Source organism: Myotis myotis, unplaced genomic scaffold (genome assembly GCF_014108235.1).
Source record: "Myotis myotis isolate mMyoMyo1 unplaced genomic scaffold, mMyoMyo1.p scaffold_m19_p_10, whole genome shotgun sequence".
Classification (NCBI taxonomy): domain Eukaryota; kingdom Metazoa; phylum Chordata; class Mammalia; order Chiroptera; family Vespertilionidae; genus Myotis; species Myotis myotis.
Window position 1 is genome coordinate 52,281,938 of NW_023416314.1, and position 25,399 is coordinate 52,307,336.

The following is a 25,399-nucleotide window of genomic DNA, read 5'->3' on the forward strand; positions in this document are numbered from 1 at the left end:
AGACTTTGGCTATTATGACTACATTCCTTCAAATGCTAAATATTACAGCATGTATTTGAATTTCATCTTCATAATTACAATGCTGCTTACTAACTGTCTTCAGTAGGTGTTCCCTCCCTAACTGCAAAAATAGCATGCCTTGGGCTCCTCAGAGAATCAGATAAAAACTTACATTTAAAAAATAACAGTATTTCAAATAAGATATATGTCTATGTGCTGAAAGTTACTTATAATTTCACAATTTAAATATTATGCAATAAAAGACATTCAAAACCTAATTTTCCATTTTTATTTGATTTCACTTTTAAAAATCAGTCAATTTTTTCTTAATTTATGAAGCTAAAAATGCCAGTTTAGTCAATACATATTTTATGCATTATAGCTTCATCACTGAGTAATGAAATTCTATACTGATGAGGCATACCAACTCTTGAAAATCTACATATGATACTATATTCAGATTTTTCTTAAGATAACTTACATCAGAAAAGGGTAAAGACAATTTCAAAATGATCCAAAGCTTCGATCCATCCATGGTTGTTTGAATGCATTGTTTTTCAATGTTAAAACAAACAAAAAAATCTATCAAGAAGGAGAAGTGACTTGATCAAAAAAGAGCAGTTCCTTTTGAAAGCTTGAATCCAGTAATCCTAGTGGCCACACTATGGACATGTGTCTATATTTTAAGTGTTTGTATAAGCGTTAGAGACTTCTTTGCGGATGTCAAAAATGCAGATAAAGTAATTTTGATGCCAAAAACGGTATCAAATTAGTTTTCCCCACAAAAATTTTGGATTTGGTCTTTGATTTATCAAAACCAGAACCTCTGTAAAAGGAGAAGCACTCAAATTGGTTAGTCCACCAAAATGCTAAAATAAAAGGAAAGTTTTGATACTTTTTTTGAGCTTATTTTTTTATAGGAACCGTATGTATGACTTTCACTTTCTAGAAAGTGGTTTTTTCTTGAACACACATCAGAACCATTCATCATAATATAATTGCAAGTTGTCAGTCAGGGCCGCACCCTTCTCTTTGTGGCAAACCGCCAACACATCTGTCAGAAGCACTCAGAAGCTTCCGTGTGCTATTGTAATTCTCTACAAAAAGAACAAGCCCATTCACCGACTTCACATTTTCCAAGCAAAACAATGACTTGCTTAAAACCCAATCCAAATGAAATTGTTGTGTTTTCCTATAGACCATGAGCTACTTTCTCACCCAAATGACTGATCATACTAGTAGTTAAAGGGAACCATTTATCTTGTGGATGGTTCATTTGTTGATTTCATTATGTACTGGATACAAATTTTTAAAAACAAGAAGGCATGTCTATGTTGTATAGTTATGTGTGTAAATATAAAACATGTATATATTCACTAGTACATATAAGAAAGAATGCAATTACCTACTATTTCAATAAATTCCTTTCCTTTAAATGTCCTCCTTCTGTCATACAAATACTACATATTGACAGAAATCAAACCCATTTTTAGTAAGAACAAAATGTACTCTGGTATTATCACAGGTCAGTTCAACTTAGATCATCCCTACAATCTGAAACAATCAACTCACAACTAAGTACAATAGTGGAAAGGGGATAAAATTCCTTGTAGCTACCATTAAGTAAGGGTTAAAGAAAGCTCTTTTATTCATTCTACAGCTAACCTTTCAAAGAAATGTCCAAGTACCTGGAGAAGTAAAGTCTAAAAAGTTTAACACCAACAGAATAAACCTCTTGTAAAAAAAAAAAATAGATCCAAGGTGCCAAATGTTCACAAGTCATAACTTACAATTGGCTTTCAGTTGTGTTCAATTGCTAACCTGCCTGCATGCTTTCTCTCTCCATGTAACAAAACAAACTACTATGTAAAAGAAGCTTTTTTATGTTTATTTACCTGCAGATTTGAATAAAAACACATAACTTAAAGTTATGAGCATCCTTTTCCTACAAGTTAGAGCAATCTTCTCACATACACATACATATTTATAATTTCATATACTAAATATATTTATATTGATATCAACATATGTGATTTTTTTCTATTGTGTTGCTCAGAAACAAAATTAAAGTTTTCAAAAATGATGGAACAGTTGAAAACCAAAACTCCAAACCCAAGAACATTTTATTGGCTCTCAATCATCAATAAAATATATATTTAATAGATAAAATACATGTATTTGGTAGTTACCATAGGTGGTAACTATACCAAACACACAGATCCCGCATTAATATCTGTTACTGTCATACTTAAGTCAGACAAGTGAATTTCAATACTTTACCTTACTTAACCTCCTTTAATGTGTTACTTAATAGTTTCAAATAGGTGATAATAACATCACAGTATTATAAAAGATTCAGAGGGTGACTTTCCCAAGATCATTCAACAACAGAAATTATGATCTTCAGCTTCAAAAACAAATCATGATATTTTTCATGTCTATTTTTACTGAGTTATATGCACATACAAATGTAAACATTAGCATACATATGTTATGATATATGTCACTTTTATATACAGGTTGGGACAAAAATAGGTTTACAGTTGTAAGTTTATTCTTGTATTACTATTTATTAATGACTAGAGGCCCGATGCATAAAATTCATTCAAGGGCCTTGGCCCCAGCCCCTGCGCACTGCCTCAGCGTGGGGGGGGGGGGGGGCCTTTGCTTCCTCTGCCTCAGCCCCCACCCACTGTGGCTTTGTCTGCAAGGAAGGATGTCTGGTCTAATTAGCATATTATGCTTTTATTATTATAGATTATTATAGATTGTTTCATATAAATAACTGAAAACCTACTTTTGCTTGATCCTGTATACTTCCTTATACTAAAAAGACACTACAGATTTGAGAAATACAGGGGATACAATAAAGCATAGTAGTGCAAAAAAATAATAATTTAGGATGGCTTATCTCATGAATCTCAACTAATTTTTTAGCAGCAATGCTCTCATATTTTCATTTAATGATAAAATATATAGTCATGAAATCCAAATAAAATGCCTCACATCTATTCCTACCAGTGAAGTGAAAAGAAACAAGTAATCTTTTACTGAGTTTAATAAAAGGATTAAAAATATCTGCATTTGACAAAATGATCATAAAACCATGCCTTTAGTCTTTATTGGGAAGAATATGTACAACTATTCATCAATAAACTGACCAATTTTCTAAAATCAAGATAAAGTTTATTTTAAAAATATGTTTACAAGTTAAACTACTGAAACAATACGTATGAAATGATTGTGGAGTGGGGATTAGCTTTTCAAGATAAAACACTTTTATTTTTTAAAATATATATGTATTTTTAAACCTTACTGGAGGACAAGTATTCATTGATTAAGAGAGAGAGAGAGAGAGAAAGGAGGAAGGAGAGAGAGAGAGAAACACTGATATGAGAGATAAAACATCCATGGACCGCTACCACATGCACTCCTACTGGGGGTTGAACCCGCAACATGGGCATGTACCCTGATAGAGAATTAAACCCACAAACCTTCGGTACATGGGATAATGCTCCAACCAATTGAGCCACACCAGTCAGGGCCACAACTTGTTATGCATGCATATTAGCATAACCAATGGACACAGACACTGGGACAGTGGGGGCTTGCCTGGGGTGGGAATGGCTCAGGGAGGGGTGTGTAAATCGGGAAAAAGGAGACATATGTAAAACTTTAGACAATAAATAAATGAATAAATAAATAAATAAGCTTGTGATATTCCAATTTTAATGTGATATGGTTTTTTTGGCCAAAATTTATCAGTTCATTTACTTAGAAACTGTTTTCAATTAATTGCTTCAGAGTAGTACTATTTTAAGAAAGGAGAAACTTTTTGGGAAGTCAAAACCACAAATGCAACTCATCAAGAACAATCATCTGTAGGTATCATCAGACTTATGCAATGCTAGATTAAAAGTTTGAATCTATAATGTTAATATATAATTAAATAGTATAAATTTTTTAATAATTATGTTATGTGCTCTGTGATAAAATCCAATTTTTAAAGTCATGTATAATGACCACAAGGTAAAAATAACACTCACTCTCCTTTTTTAAATTAGCAGTTAAGAAAAAACATTTCAGTAATAATATCTTTTGGTCCTGAGCAGTTTTTTGAGTCTATTTGTAATTTTTAAAAATATATAAGTAATTCATTATTGTCATATTCTTTATTATTACTCAGATGATAGCAAAGAAAGAAGTATGAATTTGCAGATTATGTTAGAAAAATCAGACTAAATATTAGCAATCCCCAAATATGTGTACATCAAAAACATACATTTTGATAATTAATTATTAGTTTATCAGTTATAAAAATCAAGGGTAGCTTTAGCCAGCGTGGCTCAGTGGATAGAGCATTGGCTTGCAGACTGAAGGATCACAGGTTCAATTCTGGTCAAGGGCATATGCCTGGGTTGTGGGCTCATCCCCAGTAGGGGCTTGCAGGAGGCAGCCGATCAATGATTCTCATCATTGATGTTTCTGTCTCTCTCTCTCCCTCTCCCTTCCTGTCTGAAATCAATAAAAATAGATTTAAAAATAATAATAAAATAATAAAAATCAAGGGTAGTTTTAAGCCACCTTCCTAAAATTAATGTCCACACTACTTGAAGTCTGATTATACACAAACACACACATTAGCATAATATTTTGGCAAAATAATAATACAAGTCTTTATATCACCCATATTAAAAATGTAAAATCAAACTTATTAGGTGTTTTTATTAACATATACACACACAGAAGAGAAGCTGTGGCAGATACATGAATCTTTATATATGACTTTGCTAAGGGTCACTAGCAAATACAAAAATGAAAAACTTTTACTTCAATACCACTTAGTTCATGTCAATTGAATGGTAATATCCAACCCAAATTTCAGGTAGCAGTTGACTCAAATTTTCAATATCTATAAACAATTCATAAACAGGCAATTTTCAATATCTACAAACAATCCATAAACAAGAAAATATAGGAAAATACTTTTTTAAATAAATTTAATTAAAAATAGGGTTGGGGGTGATAAGAGATCAACCAAAGGACTTGTATGCATGCATATAAGCATAACCAATGAACATAACACACTGGGCGTAGGGGAGGCCGGGGGAAGGTCAAGGGGCAAAAAAAAGGAGACATATGTAATACTCTTTGTAATACTTTAAGCAATAAAACAAGATTTAAAAAAAATAAATAGATAAATAAAAGGACACTGGACAAGAAAAAAAATATTAAAATAGAAACATCACATTAAAAACATTGGATGTAATTCTTGAATGATCTTATAACAATACGTATATGCTTTTGTGTTATACAATGGAAGTCACAAAATAATTTGCTTAAAAGGTGAAACAATTATTCTAAATAGGGGCAGCTCTAGATAGTTTATCAGAAGATGATTTTCTTTAAATCATAATAAACACTCAACACTGACATAAGATTATTTCTAAAAATACTAAGAAATAATTCTTGTGGCTTTAATTTTATTTTAATTAAAGCTGATAAAATATTAAAAATATTATTTTAATTTTGACCTAATGCTATTAAGCAATACATAGCATAAGAAATCTCAAGTAAATGACATAAGCATACTTCTTGCTATAAGAAGAATGATTATAGATGTCATATTTTCTAGTACTATTTTGCATGACAAAACAGAAACTTCATTCAATAGTAATAATGTTCTATAATTTCATTTACTAAAAAAATGTTCTCTAGATCCCTGTAATTCTCCTTTAAACAGCTATGGTTTAAAATAACTAAAGTATCGCTGACATCTTGAAAGAAAAATAAGATCTTCTGAAAAATATAAAAGGATGACCAAGCTCAGATTACAATTATGCACAGTTTATAATACCGATATTTAAGTAATGTGATTACACTTAATAATGAGGTGGAATATATTTTTCTTAAGCAAAAAAGAAGTGCTATTTTCAACCTTAAAATGTTAATTCCAATTACCTAAGACTACAGATACACACTCAAGTCTACCAAATTGCCTCTGGCATCTATTATAGTAGAGAACCGGGTGTTCAAGCTAATCAAATAATCTTAATTAGAGTTACTATATTTATAGTGTGTGGGTTATTAATTTTCATAGAATTTAGGTTATTTGCTACTGAATATAATTTAGTTTTTGTTGCTTCAGGAATTATTTTGTAATTTGCAAATGTCATCATCAAATCAATAGGCAAAATATCTGCTAAAAGTGTTTGGACAGAACACAAATAAAACTAGTTTTAGCTGTATCTAGATAAATATTTTCAAACTTCAAAAAAATGTTTTCTTTTTTTCCACTCTTTATTCTATTTTCTCCTCCTTATTCATGTTTCTATTATAGAATTTACCATTTTATATTATACAACTCTTAATATTCACTCACCCAACAGATATTTACTTATCACCTCCTATGTCTCAGGCAATGTGCTAGGCTGGAGAAGGTGAATTAAACAAATAAGGTTCTCACACCAGCTGAGCTTCAGCTTAGTGGGAAATACAGGCACATAAGGCAAATACAAAAGTGTTTAAAGTGCTATGGAAAGGGAAGTACAGCTGCTATAAATATCTATGTATGTCAATCTGCCCCACATCTACAGCAAACCTACTCTCCATTAATTCCCTGAGTCTTTTCTAGTCAAGCTGTATTTTATTCCAATTTTTGTCCCATGTGCCTCTAACTGTGCTCATTTAAGTTGCTAAATATTTCGAATTATTTTTTCAGTAATGATGAAACACAGGTCCTAAACCCTAAACACCTTCTTACTTCTTTGTATTTATAATCATTAGCATATATTTAATGTATATTTTTAAAGCATATAGCATATACCTCAGTTCTAAATTTTATTATGTCATAATTTGTTATACTGAACAGACAATTTTAAGGTTTATTTGGAATGGTAAATGCAGTTAAGTGAAACTAAGTGGACCATAAATAAACCCAACATTCCAGTTTTCTTTCATCAAATATGAGAAAAAAAAATAAATGACATTAAAATCTCAATGAATTTGACCACACCAAACATAAATCTAATTGACTAAATTTTTTACATTAAGCTGATAGAAAAGAATAATTGTAACAAAGAAATACTTCCTCAATAAGAAATTAAAAAATGTCCACGGTGTTCTTCAACTTTCCAGTTCCTGGCACTGTACCTGGCATACAGGAGCTCGATAAAGGTGAATGAATGAATGAATGAATGAATAATGAATAATCCACCCAGTTTTCTATACATTGCATCATACTATATCATCTAATGATCACAAAAACTCATTGATACCTCTGAGATATTGCCTGACCCTGAATCAGTATAAACTCATTTGATTATATGACTTCTACTGTTCTTCTATGGCAGAAAAATTACTTAAAATTGTTGTAAACATTTTCAATAGGTATGAAAACAAATGGGTTTTCTGATTAATGCTCAACAAATAATATTCACTTGCATTCTTTAATTTTCTCAAGTAACCAAAATTATGATGTAGAACAATAACATAAATTATTTCCTGTTACATGCTTTATAAAATGGCAAGATATATTATTTCAAGATAAAAGTACTGACAAACTTAAGAAAGTGAGCTTCTTTAAATATAAATTAAATCATAGATTTGTTTTTAAATAAAATGAGTGGGTGAGAAGAGATCAACCAAGGAATTTGTATGCATATATGCATAACCCATGGAGACAGGCAATAGGGTGGTGGAGGCCTAGGGTGGGGGGCGGAGTGGACTCTAAGGGGCCAATGGGGAAAATAAGGGTACATACATAATACTTTCAAAAATAAAGATTTAAAAAATAATAATAATAAATAAACTTCCAGTCTTTGTCTTATTTAGTGCTTCTGAAAAAGGATTTCCTTCTCTAACAAAAAACAAAACAAAACAAAACAAAACAAAAAAATGCCCTTTACAGACTTCCAGGGTTCATCACAATTTTCAGAATAAGGTGCTAGATAAAAGCATCCCTTTTTGGCACAGTTTAGCCTTGCAGCTAAGCAATGACAACAAAAGTCTGATGACATTTTATGAACTGTCTGTGACTTCCCAACAGGCATACCTGACAGCAAGCTAGTGTATACCAATGACAGAAATACTCCAGGACAACCTTATAAACCAAATTGCAAGTCAAGCTGCCTTAACTAAGATATTCCTTTCTCCAATATTAATGATCAATAAGTTCAATGAGGCATTATGGGCCATGTGAATTGTTATGCAGATTACTGTCTTATAGAAAAATGCTAGCAGGCATATTCTAGGAAGTTACAAAATGTTCTAACCATATTCACTCTACTTCCTGTGCCTTGCCCTTATTTTCCATCTTTAAATTATTGCAGCTGTACACTCACCTTTGATACAAAGAATACATATGAAAAATATTAGTATCTATTAAATAGTAGCAGCAGAAAATTAGTGTATATTCTATTATTTTCTGTATGTTTGACTTATTTCATTATTCATCATTTTTAAAATAAACTTTCTTCAAGCCGAAAATAAGTGGTAGGATAAATGAAGTAAGAATAGCAAATATTGATAATTTTTGAAGTTAGATGATGACTGCATTAAGAGCTCATTATATTCTCTACTTTTGTGTAATTTTGAAAATTTTCTATAATAAAAGGTTTTTTATAAAAATTGATTATGAAAATACAAGAAAAAATCAAAATCTGACAGTTTTCAATTACCATAAAAATAGAAGTGTACTTTCTTGTTGCTCTTGTTGATATGGCCAGGTAATGAATCAGTGAAATGTAAACGTTTTCTGATGAAATAAATCACACAAGAGAATATTAATTTATTTGATAAACTCTTGTGGCAAAGGAACATGCTATAGTATGTTATACCACCTCTTTCAACCTCTTCTCCTTTAATACCTCTCTCTCTCTCTCTCTCTCTCTCTCTCTCTCTCTCTCTCTCTCTCTCTTTTTCTCTCTCTCTCTCTCTCACACACACACACACACACATATGCATACTCCTCCTAAAGTGAAAATTCCTGTCCTGAAAGAACCACTTCACACCTTGAAAACTAACAATAGTCAAGTAAAGCATAGGCCAATAAATTTACCCAGTCCTAATAAGGTAAGTCTGAAGTGCAAGCTATCTCAGAGGGTCTCATTATGCCTGACTGCTCCACCTGGATACCATGTTTATCACGCTGAATGACAATATGGAGAAGAGAAAGTACACTGAAGTAGGTACCAAGTGTCCTAAATTTTTACTTCAGCTTCCCATTTATTAACTAATCTACACAGTAATCATTAATTTATTTCTAGAATAGAAATATCTGCCCTCCTTCCCTCTCTATTGGTGAATTATTCCCATCTGAAACTTATAAAATCATCCATTTTATGACACTTTTAATAGTAATATTTGAGATTATTAGCATGATAAACTTCTCACCTATTCATCTTTTACTTTAAAAAATCTTCTCGTTATAACTAACATCTTGGCATTCAAACAAATACTATGTTGAGACAGAAAAAATAAAACCTGGATTAATTTTAAAAAAGAGAAGGGGAGAAATTGAGCCAAGCTTCCTAGCAACACTGTCTCCCACCTTCATACATAACCTTCGGGTTTCATGCTGCCTTTCATACTTTTCATTATTCATTAACCTGATATTACCTGAAAAATGTAAGGCAAAAGCATAGTGAAATTCCCAAGGGTCCATTATTTCCTGGGAATGGCCTTCATTCAGAAAATTGTCTTCCAACATACCCAATTTCTTCAAACTCTTGACCAACTACAGATTATACTAAAGCCTTGTCTATCAACACTTTGAATTTATAAAGTTATCCTACTATGGGTCAGTTACTGAAATAATTCACTCGATTTCTGTCCACACGGCCTGGTGCACCTGCTCTTTTGTTTTTAGCCCTATTTTTACCATCACCAACCTCACAACAAGATGGTTTGTTGGCTTTGTTTGTTTGAGCATTAGATATACTAAGTCCAAGAAAAAGCAGTTGTCAGAAATGTTATAAAAGTGAAGGGTGCAGATATAATCTAAAAGCTAGAATTTTTTTTCAAATCTCTTTAAGCACTGCTATGCACCTATTTCTATATACATTTCAGTAACATGTTTTAGGACTCATTCATTCATTTATTCGTATCCTAAGAAACACTTGTGAGTATATGCTATATGTAGGCCTATGCGGGTTTTTCAATTGTATGCCAGGCAGTGCAGTTCAATAATAGTTCACTTGTCAAAAAGTGCACCCTTGATTCTTCAGTACTACATGATATCTTTACATAGAAGTTATCCTTTAACAAAAGGAAAGTACTTTATACAATACTTTCTTTCCAGAACACATCCAGAGAGCTATGACTCTGATTTGTCTCATATTGATTTTTCAGCTCTATTAAACAAATCATATTTAACATGAATCCATCCAAAGTACTATAATTTTCTACAAATTAAAATGAAGCTAATTTTTTACCTTTGCTTTTTTAAAATTCCAACCCAAAAAACCTCATGTTTATTTAAAGATAAGATAAAATATAACAAATTCTTAGCATTGGATGTACTCATATCTATGAGTTTATTAAGAAAAATAAATAAATTAGTGGCACCAAAAAATTTTTCAAGAATTAAAGCAAAAATTGTAATCAATCAAGAAAAAAGTTTCCATTAACTATTCATATAGTTAAAAACAATTATTCCTCTATACTAAAATCAATTATATGAAATAAAATTAAAACTGTTCTCAACATTTTTAAACAAGATCACCTAACAGTGGAATAAAAAAAAAATAGTTCTATTTCATTCAACTAGTAGGTTGTGTGAATGGAAATTGAGGTGTGATGCAACTAGATCTGTATATGCAATGTAGCAAGTTTGGCATACTTTGGAGGCTTCTAAAATCTCTTTGAGCATGGCTACATCAGGATTTTCATCTTTTAAATAGCTAAGGCTTTCAGCAGGCAGTAAATAATGTGAGTTGGAAAAGAGCTGGGGTATCTCACTTTTATCTTTTTAATCAAGAGTCAGATTGCTATGCCTAAAGACATTTTCCTTCTTCAACTTAAAGAAATGAACATGTCAGATTAGATAAATCACTAGACAGCTGCTAACGAAAACCCTAGGTGTGCCTCTTAATTTACTAAAGCCCAGATGCATCCAAATCAAAGAATAAAAGAGTACATAGATGACAAATCCCCTAAAAACTCTCTGGGTACACTACACTGGGGCTTTATTCAGAGCTTATCAGTTCTGTCTCTGACAAACCAGTCCTGGATTTAAATCCGTGGAAGAAGTAAATGCAGAAGCCGATTGGTCCAACAGGAAGATGGGGTATATCATGGACCTAAAAGTCCAACTGAATACTCTATGCTGGCTCTATCCCAAAGGACACCAATGCTCATCTTAAAGGAAAGACTACATGATGGGAATGAACTTCATGCATTGTCACAATGTTTCTGATGGCAGCTGAAGATTAATTATGATGATTAAACATAAAATCTTTTAACATAATATTAATAAACACACAACCTGAAATTCCCTGTACCTGCAATGATTTCCAATGTGTCCATTTCAATTGCTATATTCACTACAGTTGTTTTGTTACTACCTGCAGAACAGAGCAAGTCAGTGCAGATGCACTGTCTGCTGCAGTATCAAGAAAGTGCCTTCCTCTAGGGTCATGAGTCTTCACTTCTGACAAACACAACCAAAGCACAGCAAGATCTCTCAAGATTTGGAGTGAAAATGAACAGCTCATAATCAAATAGGAAATAAAATAGCTTTCAATTTTTCTTGGTGAATTATTTCCATCTGAATTTTTAGGACACTTTTAATAGTAATATTTGAGATTATTAGCATGATAAACTTCTCACCTATTCATCTTTTACTTTAAAAAATCTGCTCATGTTATGACTAACACCTTGGCATTCAAACAAATACTATGCTGAGACAGAAAAAATAAAACCTGTATAAATGACAGAGTGTTCAACCATGAACACATTGTCTTTTATGAATATTATAATCACAGAATCAATAAGCCTACAAAGAAAAAACAGGACACAAAACGTGTTTTGTCATTTCTGACGAAGTTATAAAAACAACAGACATTCAATATGCCAAGTGTTCTTCAATCCTTCATAATCATAGCCTTATTGAAGTGAGGACAAAAAGGGTCTAATTGCATAGGAGCAATCTCAATGTAATAGGTTATACACCCAGGCACTGCTGCACAATACAACAAAAACAACGTTCCCTGTGTATAGCAGAATGTCATCTCTCATTTTCAGGCAATTACCTTCTTTCTTGTCAACAGTTTTAATAACCTCCATCATCTCTAAAAGACTTTTGCTTCAGTTAAATAATTTTCAGCTTTTTAATATGCAAATGTGCTTGTTCATATGCATGGGTGAAGTGGCACTGCTACTTGAAATGTGTCAGTACATTGTGGAGCACCTGCACCTCGGGGAAGCTTGATTTAATTGACACCTAATACTATTCATTATTCCACTTAGTGAGCAACTCCTATTAGTCACCTGTAAGTTTTCCTATAAGCAGAGCTTTGGCCACCAATAAAAATATGAATATTTCTATAAATAGAATGTCCATATTTAGTAAACGAGGTTCACTACTGTCAGAGCTTTGAGGGGAAAAAACTATGAAAGCAATAGTTTTTCATCAAGCAATTTATAAACTTCCTTTCATTTTTCTATAGATCACTACATATATGAAAAATTACACTGTCTGGTAAAGACAAGATGATGTGTTTTCCTATAATGGCTCAATGGAAAGATTGGATGGGTGGATGGATGGATGGATGGATGGATAGATGGATGGATGGATGGTTGGATGAACAGATAGATAAACAAATTAATGAATAAACAAATAAGCAAACAAATCTACTTTCTAAAGTATATCATTAGTTTTTATTTTTGTTTTCTTAAGTCGGTAGGATGTTTCTAATTCTAATGACTCCAGGCTAAAGGTGTTAAACTCAATTCTTTACCATTATATATGACCAATATATGCCACAAAGTTAAAAAGATAAAGGCAGAATCTTGTTAATAGACAAACATTTATTGTTACCTTCTGAGGTAAATAAATGGCTAAGAGATGTTATTGTGAGGCATGTGGGCTAAACGACTCTAAAATATCAGCTGGGAGAATTATAACACAGGATTTTGTGTATTTGTTGGTATTAATGTAATAAATATGTACTGTAAGTGATTACAACTTAAATCAATTAGTCTTTTGCCTTTATGAAAATGGAAGGATTAACAATGAAGCATATACTCAGGCTGGATAATATTGGGGATGCTTCTTTACCACGTGGTCTATGACCTTATCATCCAGGCCGCATTTCTTTCTGGCATTAATGCATTTGTTAGTCCCAGAAGGCTTAAACTACAGATGTTTAACATCCTGCTTATGGACAGATCATCTGGAATACAAAGTGAGAAATCTATACTACTTATTAGTATATATTATGAGTATAACAGAGAATTAATAGCCCATTCAAACAAGATTAGTGACACCATAGCTCAGGAAAAAAAAAGTATCATCTTAACAGAGATATGCACTCAAACCTGCAGGGGGAAAAAAAAAAGAACTGAAACCATATTTTCAGCTGGAATATGTTTAAGACATCAAAAGAATTTGTCACTAATTAATGTTGTTTATATAGTAGCATAAGAAACATTAATTACAGCCTTCAATGTAAACTTAAAGCCTTTTTATGGAAAGGGGATTTATAAGTAAGGTGGTAATCTGGCTCTTTGGGAGGCTTATCTATAATATACTGAAAGTGATCATAAATCATGTTAATGTCTAGGATTCAAAGAAAAGTGAGGTGATAGTGGGAAAAGATTGAGTTCTCTAACCCCCAGATCCAATCATTTCTAAAGAATAAGGGAAAAAAGGAACATAAAAGCAGTGGTCAACTAGACCTTTGTTGGTATCCCCCAAAATGTAATCTCTAAACTGAAGAATGGCAGCTGGCAGAACAGCTGGTGAATAGGATTAATGTCAGAAGAAAGAAATAAAACTCAACATATGTCCAAGCCTGCGGTGCTGGGACTGAGCATGATTATACCCCGACGGATAGGCTGAATACAGCTGGAAAGGGCCACTGTGCCATGCTTCTCTACCCCACAAGGTCATTGCTAAGAAGTACAGCTAATGTCTGAACAGCAAATTTAACTTTGACTGAAGAATGCAGTAACTGGGAAGGAGAGAGGAAACACAGATTTTTATCCGTACCCATGTGCTGAACAGTTTTATCCTCACTGCTTAGTTTGCTACACCACAAAGCAAACCAAAAGACAGATCAGCATTGAACCTAACAGATTGCACTAAAGTAAATATAATTTTTAAATCGTTTAAACCGCTTAATCTCATCTCAATCACATCAAATATGTTAGAGCAAACATATTTCCATCTTTCATTTAGAGTTTAAAGAGGCACAAAGGAGAAAAAATCTAATTAAATATAACAGCAGATACCGTTTTATAAATTGTCAATGCCTTTCAAAGTTAATATTTTAAAGTCACAATTAACAAAAATATTTTAAAGAAACAGTTTTTTATAGCACAGCCATCATGTTCTCAAACTGAACATGAGAAAGTTCTATCTTTCTGACCTATCCCCATGTTGTAGTTGGCCAGCAGTTAGGCTTTTGTAATAGTAGATGAGAGACACCGGAATTTAACTGTTGGAACTAGTTACAGTGATAAACAGTGACCACGTGAACATTACTGATAGATGAGAAAAGGCTTTATTTATAGAACTTTGGGCAGAATAAATTCTATCCAATTGTTTCCTTCTTTAAAAACTACAGTAAACATTTTTAAAAGAGATCAGTAATCATTACTAAAAGAGTATTGCCATACTTATTTCTGTCCCTTATTTCTTTCAGATGCCTGAGCTAACTTGAGTGCAACGATCAGGTTATCAAAGGCAAAAAATCACCTTCTCATCTAAAAACAGCCAGCACTCTCACTACGTTCCTTAGACAAAATATCCTTAAGTGGGGGTGGGAATGGGGAGAGGGAGGTGGAAAATTTTATGACAAAGGAGAATAGAGTTGTGACTCGACCAAGTCTAAGGGCACAGCTATACACACAGCCTTGAAGAAATCCTGTGAAAATCAACCAACAAACAAAAATCTACCCAAATAACCACTCTCTGAAGAAATTACCCTTTTTTTCCCTTATATCCAGCACTGGTAGGGTGGTTGTTATAGTGAGAGAGGGCCAGGCCCTATATCTCCTGCGCTCGCATTGTTCTGAGGCTGACAAAAACCTAGAGCAGGGTCATTCTCTGCAATCAAATGTAAACTTTTCACCAACCTGTTTAAATTCTTTTTCTCTAAATTCATATAAACTGATCACTAGCTTATACATATATTATAGCAGTCTCAATTAAAAAAAAAAAAAAGCTCTGGAATTTAGGAAACAAAACTTCAGTATTTTTAGGTAAGCATGCTAATGGTTTGAAATTCAAAGAGGCAATTAATCTGATTTTCTTTCTTAAATGATTCTCAAAAGAAAGCATGGTCAAAATATATGAGAGGCTTCTTCCCAGGTCAGATACACATTGGGACTTTCAAATAACACTTCAAATAATCTATCAGGATAGAAGATTGTCATATGTTTATTGTTTTGTCCAAGAATTGTTATTTTTCAAAGACCTGATCTTCAATTTGTGTACATGACAGGTTTTACTTAGATCTAAGAGTAAGTGACAACTTCCAATGCCTGTGGGCATTTGAATAGTTTTATTTTATTTATAAGTTTTTACTCACACTTTAAGAAGTCTCCTTGGTATTTGGAAATTTTAAAATGTTAATCTGGTATAGTTTACAGCTCTATGAAATCTCAAATTGTCCTACATTAAATGCTTAACACGAAGGAAACCCAATCATTTCTGGAAAACTCAAATGCTGGAAAAGTCTGTTTATTATCCAAATAAATATTTAAATGAAGTTGCCAATTTCAATGCTGTTATAATGGCTACTACCATTTTATAAAATTCCAAGATTGCATGCTTTGAGGTTTAATGCATTCAACATTTTTTAGAATCTTTAAATGCTGAAAAAAATGTTTATATTTGCCATTACAGAATATGGAAAGAAACCCACATAGCTTATTAATGTCTTCTGAATTGTTTAAGAGGATTTAAAGATATGAGTTAAAAGAATTTCATAATCTTAATTTCAATTTCTCCTTTTCATTTAATAGTAGACATTCATTAGGACCCACACACTGTAATAAATTATAATAATTTCAAACAAGAATTAAATTACTAGGTATCTATTGAAAGAGCCATTTTTTCTTAGGTACCCTGTAATCTAACTGTCAGATTTAAAATCTATTCCCAATCAACTCTTCACAACATTCACATTTATTCATCTATGTTAAATTAATAAAAGGTGTGAATAATACTGACAAAATTGATCATTATTGTTCATGTAGATTTAGAAAATTATAAGGTAATCTAAAATGTAAAAGGAATTGAGAGAAACTATTAAGGTTCTTATAAATAAATTCACCCTATGCTATTTTTTCAAATCAAGACTGAAACTTCTACGACTTATTTAAATTGACTATACAAGGTATTTGATAAATTGCACAGTTTTAGAACATAAACCATTTTCATTATTTTTGACAAATATCAGTACAAAGACTCTACTGTAGCACTAGGATTCAACAAATACTTTAGGAAGCAATGACAAAATGATGCTGGGAAATAAAACCCAATAGTAGTCTGAGACAGTTTATAGTCAAATGCAGTTTGATAAAGAAAAGACAAAACCACAAGGGGACATCGAAAAGAGATGGTCCTCCCTGAAATAAATACTATCTCCTTCATTTTTCCGAGTCTAGATAAAGCAATGCAGGTATAATGCTTACCTAACCACCAAAGATAAATACACTCCTATTGACTAACATCCCAAAACAGAACTCCCGTTGAGAACAAGTTTGCACACTTACTATATTTCCCACCTCTAACCTTGCTGACCCTCTCCTCTTTAACTGGCATCCCTGAAGATAAAGTAAAGTGTATCAACATCTGTTCCCATTCACACCGATTTTAATTTACCAAAAGAGCTTTGCTATTTTCAGAGCAGACTCCAGAGCACAATGACAGATTTAGGGCCTTTACTGGGGTTGCATTTCTAGTGTGTCAGCATTTCCTACTCACCAAGAGGAGATTCCAGGGGGTCACAACAAAGGAATAGCTGAAATTCAAACTTCATTATAGAGATTTTTCCCACCCGTACTTATTTCATCATAACTTACAACTTGCAGCATGCTGTCCTATTTAGAGGGGACATCGTTGGTGCTGTACAGTAATTAGACTAAAATTATATAGTCCTGGGATAAAGATGAATGTCCTATAGGCCTTTTTTTGTGGAAATCTACTTACATAATTACGTCTTCCAGGACTATATATCGGACTGAAATTTAACTATTATATAATAATTTTATAACTCTTTACATTTGTAAAGTACTCTAATGCTTTTAAAAAATACTGCACTTTGTTTCATAATTTGATCATAAGTATTGAGTTTTAAGTCAAAAACAGTCTTTCTACTCTGAGTATTCCACAGTTGTATTTTTTATGCCATGCTTTATTCAGAGATTTTTTAATGTGTATAAAGAAAGTTAGTCTCACACCATTCCATCCCAGTGTCCCTGAAGAATTCAGTTTTTACCACACAATATGAAGAACAACTTTGGAAAACAATACGCAAGTTGTGTTGTAATCAAATAACAACTAAGACATGAGCAGCTGAGCAGAAGGAAGATGGGCAACGGAATGCCGTGCAGCAATCAGCACTGTTGACTAATCAGAATTTGAGACACTAGAAGGTAATAAGGGTATTATAAAGAATGGCTTATTGAAGGAGCAGCTGTTTATGTGTAGCTCACTGTTTAAATGAGTTCCACTAGATTGCCATGGTATGTTTTGGTGAAAATGTTTAACTCCTTTTAAAATGATCATTAGAGAAGCAACAGCAAGTACCAAGTGGCAAGTTTGGAGAAATCAAAGCACCAACTAAGATTTAACTGCTTTGGAACAGTTATCTGGATGTTTGGAAATTGTAGGAAATACTGATTCCAATAGCCTTTTATGTTAAAAGTACTTAGGTACTCATTCTTCTCTTAAAAAGCTTAGAAGTTTGGTCTATACCACAATCATTGTTGGCTTGCAATGGGTACAAAGATGAGGTTGTGATATAATGGGGGACTCTTCAGAGAATGACGTAAAGAAAAGGCAGAATGAAAATGCCCATCAGGACAGCTGCAAAGCAGAGACTGTCGTAGGATTTAGAAATCTGTCCATCTTCTCAATAAGCAGAGGGAATAAGATCTTGAATTAAATTTCAAAATAAACTTTTTAATGTTTTTGGCTAAAATATAATACCAAACCAATCTCCAATCCTGAGTTAGAGGAAGTAAATAATTTTTAAAGCAAAGAAGAGAGAACGCCAAATAACGTTTAATTCACTAATATTATTTTCACAAAGTAATTATCATCTTATTCAAAACCGTCATACATTTGTGTTGGCTTTGCAATCGGATCGATTTAAAAGGTTTTGTCTCCCTTACTTTCACCCAAGAAGTAATTGTCTATTGTTTTTCTGTCCTATGGGGGGAAAAAATACAAAACAAAAAATCCACAAATTGCAAGAGAAAGGCACCAAATCATATTTTAAGAATTTATCATAATATAGTATTATGAATATTTCATTTTGACAACAAGTGTTCAGTAAGATTTTAAAGCAGTCAGCAAGTGGCTGAAACTCTGCCATCTTTTGTAACAGTTCACATGTCAAACTGGCAAAGTGCCCATAGTGTAAGGCAGGGGAAAAAAATCTATTTAATGTCTGCCCCACAAGGCGACATGAGGTTTGATTGGCAGAAAGCAGAGAGCGGCTTTTGATCATGTGTCCTAACAAGCAGTTCCAGCTCCTGTCTTTTCAGCTGATGGGCTCCACATTACCCATTCAAACAGAAGTGACAGACCACTGCACTACGCTCGGCTCCAGTCACACGCAGGGGGAGCGATGCTGGAGACAGAGTCACTGATTAAATATATCATTTTTTCAAGACAAGCAGGTTGTCTGAATCAAAGTTGGACAGAAGAGACTCAACATTATTAAAAGGGGATATAAAACTGGGACTGAGTGATGTTCGGCCAGTTTGTACAGCCTCAGGGATTCCCAGGCTGACAGGGGGAATAAGGAATAGCAGAACTCATAAAATACGGTCAGAAATTAGCTGTGACACCTTGGCTATTTTCCCATCACTTCAGGACCACTGGATTTCAAAATTCTGGAGTCTCTTTTTACCTTTTTTATTTTCGTGATGTTTGTTTGTTTTTTTTTAATGAGTTCAGTACAGGAAAAAAAAACACATTACAGTAGGATTACTGCGGTTTGTCAATTATAGCCTTAAAGAAAATAAAGTACTGGATGCAAACAATTGCATCTCATTTTAAAATATACTAATACATTTTCTTCTAAGTAGCACGCTTATTTTAGAATTCTATTGCACATTTTTTGTTTGGTATTATAGTGTAACTTTAAAATCCAGGAATATTAATCACAGAAATTACATAGTTTAATACAAGGATGGGCAAAAATAGCTTTACATTTGTAAGTACGCAAAACACAGAACTTGTTATTATATTATTATTTATTATTGTATCACTTTCCATACAAACTATAAACCTATATTCTTTGCTATAGCATGCACATCATTTAAAGCTTTTTTAAAAAATATATTAAGAGACATAAACATCTAAAATGTATAAAAATGTTGTCTAAATTTTATGGGATTTTAAAATTATTGAACATAGATTATTATAGTATTTGGTACATTATCAGCTTCATATGTATACAAATAAATAAAATCTAAAGTATTTCTATTTGGAAAGTTAAGAATAAATGTCCAAAGGAGCCAAAAAGAAAATAGTTCTCTAGCTATAAAAACTAAAGCAATAAGTAAAAATATAAGCAATCATCTGAAACAATACAGTTGAAACCAAAATATATAATCAAATAAATGGTACATTCAGATATAATCTTAAAACAGTCCTTCCACACGATTTTTTCTTCTCAACTACATTATAAAAATTTATATTTTTGTATGTTTTTTTTTTAGTAACATGCTCCAACTATTCCTTGGAACACTTGTTATTAGTTTTGACATCACTGTAAATATTTAGTAGCAACCTGCTTGTTAGGTATTCAAGTTGTGATGAAAAGATTAAATACTTCTACCAATATGAAGATAGAGTTTTAACAGAGAAGAGTAAGGAGTTAAAGGCAGTCATAAAATAGGATGCTGAATTAACTGGGGATAGAGGACAGAGATTGATATTGGCTAGAGACCATGGTAAAATTACAATGTAATGGTTTATGTTAAATCTATGAAAACTAACATTTTGCTTTATTATGTTATTCATTTTGTTAAGTCACATTTTAAAATTAATTTAACCCTTGCTAATATGTATTATTAAAGGGTATATTATATCTCAGAATAATCTTATTACAAATAATATTTGATTTGTGTTCTATATATCATAGAATATGCTTTCTCTAATTAATTTTATATTAATCAAATATGCATTTTATTGCATGAAAAATACAATTATATGTCGTGTGCTTCTGCATTTCATGTCTTTAAAGTTTTTGAGGATGATGAAGATGATAATAAATTTTATTCAAAGTTATCACAGGCACAATCAAGCAATTATTTAGAAATCTGGTTAAGAAAACTATCTTGAATAGGATTATATTACTTCATATGTAAGCCAGATTTGAGAATATTTCAAGAAAACTATCTTGAATAGGATTATATTACTTCATATGTAAGCCTAGGGGTGGATCTTAGCAACTGCTTCCCAACCCTAAAATACTATAAAAATGACAGTTCATTTTTCCCTCTCAAATATGGATTGCATTTAAGCACCCTTTTATTTTTAATCTTTCCTACTACCACCATCACCATGTGCCTTTTATTTTAAGACTGGTAAGGAAAAATATAGGAAATTGCTACAATGAGTAGTAAACTACAATAGGTAGGAGGAGACAAAATCGGCATATGCATTGCCACTGAAAACATATTAAACTAAGTAAACCTGAAGCACTCCAAAATACATTTTTCTCTTCCTGTAAAAAGTGACTGCATGTTACCCAAGCTTTACCAGGCAAGTCTTTTAAATTCTATGCCAGGAAAGACTGAAGAAAATGGGGGGTGGGGGGAGGGTTCACAAAATATTGTGCAACACCACAAAAAAAGAACTTTCTTTTTTAAAAAAAATCCAAAATAATTAATTATTTTAGCCACTATATTATTGCTTACAGTAATACACAGCAATAACATTTACATTGATTGAATTCTGTTTCCTTAATGTGAAATTTGTTTGGGGTTAATTAGCACGGCTGAGGAATAAGCTTAATAATTTTATGTTGTTTACACTGGAGGCAGTTTTCCACGAGCACTGCTCAGGGAGGAAGTGACATCTTCTAATTTCAGACAAAACATGGAGGTGAGGGCAGCTGCTCACTGTGGGATGGCAAGCCAGGCCCTTCCTCCTTTAGCAAGCCCCCTCACTACTTGGGGTGTCTACTGGCAACAATACAAAGTTGTTCAAATAATTTCTCAGGCCTGGTAAGTTTCTAAACCAAATACTGAGTTGAGCAGGGGGAAAAGAAAAGGACTTACACAAATGGAGAAAATTCACAATGCTAGACATTTTTACTACCCCTTCCTTAAGAAAAAGCAGGTCTAATTAGTTGTCGCCCTAAAATGCGTACCTAGCATTTTTATTATGTATTATAACATTTTGCTCAGAGCTGACAATTTTATTCTGACAAGCACTGTCTGGAGAGCTCTCAATAAATAATACATTGACAATTTTCAGTAAATAAGCAGTGGACACAAATCGTTATCCTTACTTACAGCTGCCCCACTCTAATAGTGCTTTTACAAGGGAGGTGACTATTCAGTCTAATGCAATCCTCTCAGTGCTGGAAAGACATTTTCATTCATTACCACGGTCACAAGCACTTAAAGCACTTTTAAGCCCTGTTGCAAAACAGCAGGAATGGCAGAGCAAGTGGGGCTAACAAAAACTAAAGTTCATCATCACCAGAGAACCTGAGGCTGTTCAGCTAAACAACTAGGAAATTCACTTAAGCCCAGACCAACTCAACACTTTTGGATCCACATTCCTAACAAGAATATGAGATTTTCTTTGGCAATTGAATGGTACTCTTCCTAAGCCCAAATACAATGGGCTTTGTTTTCTGTATTAAATTTGGTTCATCATTCATTAGTATCTATGAAGCATCCTCATATAAGGAGTCATATGCTATGACTTGAGTGCTATACCTTTGATCAATGTACAGAAACTGAAAAAATAAATCTGAATCCAGATGAATACTTCTGAAACTACACCATAATTTTTCTTCTCTCTCATTAGCTTTTCTTTCTTAACCTGAGCCCCTAACATCAACACCCTAAGTAGTCACTAAACCACTAATGTAGTACTGAATTTCTTTTTTTTCATGATATACATTAATTTTATTTTCCAGATACTACTCAGAAATACAAACGTACATGAAATAGGATTTACAGAAGTAATAAAGAAGTTTTATTACTGAAATTGCTCTGCAATTCTTTTGTTAGCCCCACTTGCTCTGCCATTTAAAGAAGTTTAAAAAAACGTGGAGGTAATATCTATATACTTTGACATAAAAAGCCTGTAATTTGTACTTTCACCCTACTTTTTAATCAAATCAAGTTACCCATTATTTTGCCCTGGCAGGGTAGCTCAGTTGGTTAGAGCAGTGGTTGGCAAACTGGCACCTTGAGTGTGGCTCTTCCACAAAATACCACGTGCAGGAGCACACGTACAGTGCGATTGAAACTTCGTGGCCCATGCCACAGGGCCAAAGAGCCGCATGTGGCTCATGAGCCACAGTTTGCCGACCACTGGGTTAGAGTATTGTTCTAATATGCCAAGATTTCTAGTACTATCTCAGGTTAGGGCACAAGTAAGAATCAACCATCAAATGCACAAATAAGTTAAACAACGCATTGATGCTTCCCCCTCTCTTCCTCTCTCGCTCTCAAATCAATCAATAAATAAAAATTATCCATTTTTTAAAATTTATTAGACAATCATTGATCATGAATATAGCTGAAAATATGTTGCCCAATCAGATGATTCCATGGTATCATATTATATGGCTTGGGCTATAGTACAGAACAGCAGTGTACAATATAGTACAGTATATCTGCTATAGCCTAGTTTTCAATCTTTAGTGTACATCTGAAATACATGGCAAGCTTGTTAAGACACAGATTGCTGGGCCTCATCACAGAGTTTCTGATTTCAGTAGGTAAGGGGTGAGATCCAAGAATTTGCATTTCTAACAAGTTCCCAGGTGATGTCAATGCTACTGACAATTTGAACCACTGGACTACAGAATTGAGTTTACCAGAACAGAGAAGATGCACAAGACCCCTACTGGCCTAGAGTCACTTCGCTTTTATATAAATAGAATGACAGATTACAAAACTTCCATGTGTGGAGCAAATCTGACACCAACCACCACCTGAAAGCAACAATCACTAATCACAATGAGTTCTTTAACAAAAAAGTGACTAAATCCATAACAATGATAGCAAAGGGAGCCAACGAGTACTCTACTGGCCTGCTGGATGCACCCCCTTTACAGATGCCCAAACTCAGTACGTCTAAACCCAAACCTCCGCCCTAAACCTTATCTATCTATATTCATATTCTTTTTTTTTTACTTTTATTAGCATTTAATTTATGCTGAATTTATTCCCAGGCATAAGTTTTTGTTTCTTCAGTTTCTTCTGGGATATCTTTCTCTTCTATGCAATCTCCTCTTCTGGTTTAGGAACAATCTGCACTTTTTCAGTAAGGATCCCCTCAATGTGGCAGGGAGAGTGCATGTATGTGTCAGTGTGCCCATGTGCTCTGTAAGTTGCCGCATCGTGGGAGCTTTGCTGACTTGCTCAATCTCCAAATAATCTACATCTCTGCATTTTTTTTAAGATATTTTATTGATTTTTTACAGAGAGGAAGGGAGAGAGATAGAGAGTTAGAAACATCGATGAGAGAGAAACATCGATCAGCTGCCTCCTGCACATCTCCTACTGGGGATGTGCCCGCAACCCAGGTACATGCCCTTGACCGGAATCGAACCTGGGACCTTTCAGTCCGCAGGCCGACGCTCTATCCACTGAGCCAAACCGGTTTCGGCTACATCTCTGCATTTTTAAGAACGTGCAGTAAAATTTCATCACTCTTTCTGGGCCACCACCCCTGCATCCAGCCCCACTGTATAGTGTGGGTACACCTACCAACTCCATTGGAAAGAAGGAATGGCACTCAGCGCTTCTGTAAATTGACACCCTTCAGCTACTTGGTGGCTTTTCAGAAAAGCATACCCTTGGTAGACTGGGCAGTTTCACACATGTTCCTAAATGCTCCACACACGGAAGTTTTATAATTCATCAAGTGGATAGGAAACTATTTTCAGGGGTCACCTCACCCTGCTTACCAAAAGAATATATGAATATATTCACTTTCTTAATAATCCCCCCCATTAAATCTCCCTGCTTGATTACTCCAATTGTCTTTGACTCTCATCCTAACCTTACAACCTTACAATCCCATACCTAATTAGCAACCTCAAATATATATATATTCCTCTTCTCTATCCCTGCTACTGCTTTATGTTTAGACTCTTATCAGTTCATGCATAGCCCATTAAAATAGCCCACTAAAAGATTTTCCTGCATTTGGCCTTGCTGCTTTCCAACTGATAATCACAATGCCACCAAAATTTCTCTTCTAAGAAATGTGTCCATTTATGTCACTCATCCTCCTGCTTACAAAGCTCTCAATTGCTCCCTACTACCTAAAAGAAAATCCAAACTCTCTCTTGAATTCACCACACAGGTTTATTTATACTACTGAAACTTTATACATGCTGTTTTCCCTACCTGTGATTCTCTCTTCTTTACTATAAATAGCTAATAATTCATCAAAATCCGTTTAAATATCTACAAATCCCTTTTAAGATGTCCTAGACAAAATGTTAGTTCCCTGTTCTGTACTCCCACAGCATTTTAAAGAGCTTTCTACTATAGCACTTACGATAATATAATTACTCTATGTGCATATTTCCCCCACTAAACTATGGGCTACTAAACACCAACACTTATTTGTCCCTCTGTTCATCTTCTTCTCCTCTATCTCTATTTTTATCTCTCCTCACCTCAGGCCCATTTAACCAGGTGAAAGGGTTTAATAAATGCTTATGGAAATAATGAATATATACATATGTGTGTGTGTGTGTGTGTGTGTGTTTATGTATTCTCTTAGCTGAAG

The 25,399-nt window shown here is 33.4% G+C and overlaps 1 protein-coding gene across 25 annotated transcripts in view; it reads right to left on the reverse strand.

The window, feature by feature from the left end:
- SOX6 (SRY-box transcription factor 6) overlaps window positions 1-25,399 on the reverse strand; it is a 368,911-nt gene that overhangs the window by 260,917 nt on the left and 82,595 nt on the right. The window contains exon 1 of one of the 25 annotated variants that reach the window (XM_036325530.1): window positions 8,679-8,752. The exons of the other annotated variants lie outside the window; for them this stretch is intronic. The gene's annotated coding sequence lies outside the window, so the exon portion shown is untranslated. Of the gene's footprint in view, window positions 1-8,678; window positions 8,753-25,399 lie in introns of those variants that run through there. 25 annotated transcript variants of the gene reach the window in all.